A 5,569-nucleotide genomic window follows, 5' to 3' on the forward strand; every position below is an offset into this window, starting at 1 on the left:
TGTGCGTTTCAGTACTGCACATGAGACTTATGCAAATAGAAGCAAAGTCATCCAGCTGGACTTTCCTTGGGCCATGTCTCTGTTCTGGATATGTAATGTACATACTATGTGCAATTCCTCGTGTAGCAACCGGTTCAGTGAACGGGCTAGTTGCAGGACCGGAACAAGGCCATTAAATGAGGAATGTCTGTTTTTTACAAGCATTTTCTACGATTGCTTTGGTTATATCTGTTCAGTGAGTTCAATGCCCACTACTACAAAAACAGAGGTAGAATAAAATGAAGTAAACCACAGTGGGCTGTCAGTACTTCTCACATCATGTGACTGTGCACACACACTTATGCAAGTGTGAATTTCCGTGTAAACTGGGAAGAGTAAGTGTCCGTTTTGTGGGGTTGCTGTGAGGACTGGATACGCTCTTGTATATGTGTAACTAATTCCAGGAACTTAAAATCAAAGGTAGTCCTGTGACAGCCTTCACGGGGTCCCTAACCGCAGGCAGGTGCGTGCTTCACACCTGCGGCCCACCTGGCATCACAGGAGCGCGGCGAGTCCCGAGTCCTGAGTCCCGAGTCCCGAGTCCCGAGCTTTGGCCCACTTTCCAGCACTGTCGCAGACACCCGATAAAAGCAACTTCGGCAGAGGAGAGGTTTATTGTGCTGCATGTGGAGTGTGAGGCGGAGGACAGGGGCCCTTACTGCTGGGGCTGGGTGAGGGGAGGGGACCGGCCCCCAGACCGCGCGCGCCTCCGGCCAGGCCCCCCCTTTAGAGGTCCCTCCAGCACTCTGGACACCAAGCCTTACACAGGGCATTGTGGGGACGATTCAGATCCGAACTCTAGGACCACACCCGCTGGCATGGTCGCAGACCTCCTTCCCCGGCCTGCGGGAGCTAACACCTGTGCATTCCCGCAGGGAGGACCCAGCCTTCAGGAGAAAGGCCGCTGGCAACATCCAGGTAACATTCAGGCCGCGGCGGCATCGGCCACTGGGCCCCAGGACCGCTTGCCCGTCCTGGGTTCTACCACCGTGCCCTGGCCCTGGTGTGGGGCAGCTTGCTGCCCTCCAGGCCGCCCACCCACAGGGGTCACCTGCCCTGTACCCCATCAGACCTGAGCAGCAGCTCTGCGCCCCCACTCAGCCTGGCTCCCTGGCCACCCAGCCTCCTGCACAGCGCTGGCCCTTGCCGCCCCTGCGGGGAGCCTGCCTCGGGCAGGGGCCTGGCTCTCCTGGGACATCCCCAACCGCACCCGGAGGAGCCACTGGAATTTAGGGCAGCAGGCTTGTCTGGCCCCCATCTCCAGCCAGCCCTGCCTGGCTCTGGGCCGAAGAGGAGAAGTTTTGGTGCTCCTGGGGTGGCGGGCTCCGAACTGAACCAGGCGCTGCCGCTAGGTCTGTTTCTCTCGCAGGACTGTGCTGTTCTAACTTTTTGTCCGTCCCTTCTCTGGCCGCTGCTGGGTGACACCACACATAGACCTTCCTTCGCTCCCGTGCAGAGGTGGACCGGGCCATCACGGCTGCTCTCGCTGCTCCTGGGATGGGGAGAGTGCTCCGCCCAGCACCCTGGCACTGGCCGCCCTCCCCTCCTTGGTGCTCGCCTGTGGTCCCCTGGCTGGCCCCCTCTGTCCAGGTCTCTGGATTCTTCTTGTCATTCAGACCTCAGTTCTGGATCCGCCCTGCAGACAGAACTTCCTGACCATTCCTGTGCCCCGCCCCTCTGCCCTACACTAGCTTAGTTTCTTCTTTGCCTGTGTCTGATTTCTTTATCATCTATTGTCCCAATTTGAGTAAAAAACTTTTTACTCAAAAAAGGGCAGGACTTACCTGTGCTTTCCTCCATGGACTTCTGGAGCTCAGACTCCTAACAGCCTATGCAAAGCAACCTCCTAGAAAATGCTCACGGGTAAGCCAGCGAGCCAGCCCCTCTGGGCCTCAGTTCTCTGTGTGTAACGTGAAGGTCGTGTCAGGGAACACTCACATTAGCTTAGCACGGTGCTTGGCATCATACGATTGTGCTATTGAGGGTAGATCTTATTACTTCTACCCGCTATCCCCCCTTTGAGTACATAAGCTCTAGGGCACAGAGGGCACCTTATCTGTATATTTCATATCCTGTGCACACAGCAGACACTCGATAAAACTACTCACTTATCTGTTTATTTATTTATTTGTCTATTTATTTATTTTTGAGATGAGGACTTATTTTGTGGCCCAGGCTGGCCTCCCAGACTCAAGTGATCCTCCTGCCTTGGCCTCTGAGTAGCTGGGACTACATTCCATAGCTGCGGGCCTGGCCATAAACTTCGTGTAAATAAAGTAGGAGGTCCTGTGACCTGGGGCTTCTCAGTAGTTCTCTGCTGGACTCAGCTCGGAGCCTGCTCCGCTGGGGTGAGGGGACCCCTGCCTGGCGGCACAGTTGGCTTCCCTTTGTGCCACCGCCTGGGTCTTCCTCTACCGCCTGCGAGCCTTGAGCCTTGCCCGTCTCTGTCCCGGCTGATGGCTCCGGGCCCCACACTCGGTGCTGGAGGAGGGGACAGCGGTGAAGCACATGAGACAGTAAGGACACAGGCTCTGGAAAGACACTGCCCCACTCCCAGCTCTGCTGCCCTCTGCCCCAGGCCTCAGGTCAGTACTCACCTCAGATTGGGAGAACAGAAGCACTGCGGCACAGTTGTGCTGATGAAATGATTCTCTACACAGAGGATTTTTTAAAAAGTGCCTTCAGATCAACTCAGAATGGATTGAAGACATTAATGTAAGACTGGAAACTTTGAAAATACTAGAAGAAAGCCAGGCGTGGTTGCGCACACCTATAATCCAATACCCAGGAGGCTGAGGCAGGAGGATCATGGTGAGTTTGAGGCCAGCCTGGACTACATAATGAGTTCAAGGCCAGCCTGCACTATATAGTGAGACCCTGTCTCAAGAAACAAACAAACAAACAAACAAGTACTAGAAGAAAACACAGGGTTGATACAGACAGTGGGGTTTTCTGGGTAGGACTCCAATCGCTCAGAAATCAAGGCAAGACATGACCAATGGGACTACGTCAAATAAAAAAGCTTCTGCACAGCAAGGAAGACCATTCACAGAGTGAAGAGCTGGCCAGCAGGATGGAGCAAATCTTTGCCAACTCTTCACCTGGCAGAGTGTCAGTATCCACGATAAGTAAAGAGCTAAACTAAAATTTGTAAAGCAAACTAATCTGAACTCATATGCACTGCTGGTGGGACTAGGCATAGCGCAGCCCTTACAGAAGGTAGCGTAGAGCTCCTCAAAACACTCCACACGGAATTGCCCTCTGACCCAACTGTCCATGCCCAGGCACAAGCCCAGAGGAGTCAGGGTCGGCACCTGGGACGGTCTATACCAGCCGAGGTACGAACCCACCGGGTGCCCGTCTGTGTCACAGTGCAGTGCGGGTCAGCTGCGACCAGGACTGGAATCCTGTCATGCTCAGGAAAATGAGCAGACCTGGACGCCATGTGGAGAGCCCGAGCGGGCTCAGACAGGCACACAGCCCCCCACGCCCCTCACGCGGAAACTAAACAAGAAAGACCTGGCGGAGGAGGAGCCCCAGGGGCCAATAGCAGGCTCAAGGTGCACATGTGCAAATGCCACAGCGACACCCACTCCTCCGGGTCAGGAATCACGATTCCAAGTGCTCTCGGTCCTGCACGTGTGCCCATTTCATATGGACGTGCCTGGGTGCCTGGAGCCCAGGAGGCACTCAGGAGCACCCGTGGAATTAAGAGGAAAGCTAGGTGTGGACCGAGCCATTTTGGTAAATCTACTTAAACAGACAGGAATCCCTGACAGTGTTTGTAGTACAATGACATGCTACAACAAACGGTTCCTTCCATTTCCCATCCTTCTATTGGATGTAAATGTGAAGCGAGTTGGAGAATATATTTATACTCTCCCAAACCAGTTTAAAAACACTTTCAGAAAACAAATTACTGCAAGAAAAAAAAAAAAAAATCAATGGTTACAATTCAAGGTCTCACCAGTTTGAAGTGAAAATTCCTTCTAGACAGACACCATTGTCACCCTTGGTTCTGCAGTGTTCTAAGTCCTTTTTGTTTTGTGGAGCCCAGGATGACGCAAGGCCTCCCACCTGCTGCCCGTCTCAAACGCTCACCACTGGGCCACCCCAGCTCTCTGCAGAGCCATGGAATCTGCACTCCTCCAGGACGGTCAGAAATGTCCCTTCTCGGCTACCTTACAGGGCTGCAGTTGGGGTGGGGCGGGCATTCTATCAGTGATTAATACCTAACTGGAATGAGGCAAGTGAGACTTACTCCAAATGAGTCCTGACTCCACAAAACGGGTTTAGATGGTCATACCAAAAAAATGTCTGATTGGTTTTTCTTTGTCTGTTGATTTTCTTTAGCAATTTAGAAAAAACCACTTATAGCTGCAATGTGATTCCATCCGCCTGATCATTCATTGATAGGGGACACATTCAAGGTGAGCTAGGCTCGGGGAAGATCAAGAACTTCAGGAACTGGGCCTCCCCCAAGGCACTCTGCCCTCTTATGGTAAGACCAGTGGTTTTGTACAGGTGTCTGGGTTGGCTTTCACTCACTGTGGAAAAACCCCTTAACTTGAAGGAGCAAAGGGTTACTTGGGGTCCCAGCTTAGGGGATGCGTCTGGGGGTGGCCCCACAGCCTGTGACCAGGCAGACGCAGTGGTGCAGAGTGAACGGTGGAGCAATCTGCTCCTCTCACCCCGGCTGGAAGCAAAAAGAGCAAAGCAAAGAGGAGGCCTGGGTCCCCATAGTTTTTCAAGGAACCCTGTGACCCCACTGGCCATCCGCACATGGGGCTCTGGGGGCCGCTCAAGGTCCCAACTACTCAGTAGCATTGAAAACCTTTGAAAAAGCCCAAGTTCAAAAGTGACTGGGACAGGGGCTGGGGATTTAGCTCAGTGGCACAGCGCCTGCCTGGCAAGCACAAGGTCGTGAGGTCGTGAGTTCAATTCCTGGTACCAGAAGAAAAAACAAACAAAAAACCCCAAACAAACAAAAGTGATTGGGACAAAGTTCTCCCTGATTGGGCGGAGACCAGGAAGGGATCCCGAGCTCCCTGCGGTAGGACCCTGGGGCCAGCAGCCTGCGGCCTCGGCGGTGGGCCAGACCTCTCCTGCTTCCCCGTCTCTGCTGCAGGGAATTATGGCGCCATTCTCCCTGGGCAACGACCCTGGGCCCAGCCCGGAGATGTGGGCTTGGGCTCCAGCGCGCACGCAGCCTTCCTAGCTCGACCAGAAGACCCTGCTGGCACTGGGACTGGCAAACACACAAAGCCCTAACTTAAGCCTCAGCTCGCTCACTAATTCACGCGCATCCTACAGCCGTGTTCTGAGCGTGCTCCAGGTGCGGAAGGGTCCGCGCTCGCGGTCAAGCGCAAGTCCCAGCCTCGTGGGCAGACAGACGGCAACCGCCCCGGGCTAGTGACACGGCCAGAGGGACACGCGGCCTCCGGTGCGCAGGGAAAGCGCGAGGGGGCAGACACCGCTCCGGGCGCCGGGGCTGCGTGCACACGCGCCCCGCAACTCGCTACCGCGGGGC

This window comes from Chinchilla lanigera, unplaced genomic scaffold (assembly GCF_000276665.1).
Source record: "Chinchilla lanigera isolate Chin_1 unplaced genomic scaffold, ChiLan1.0 scaffold00119, whole genome shotgun sequence".
NCBI classification, from domain to species: Eukaryota; Metazoa; Chordata; class Mammalia; order Rodentia; family Chinchillidae; genus Chinchilla; species Chinchilla lanigera.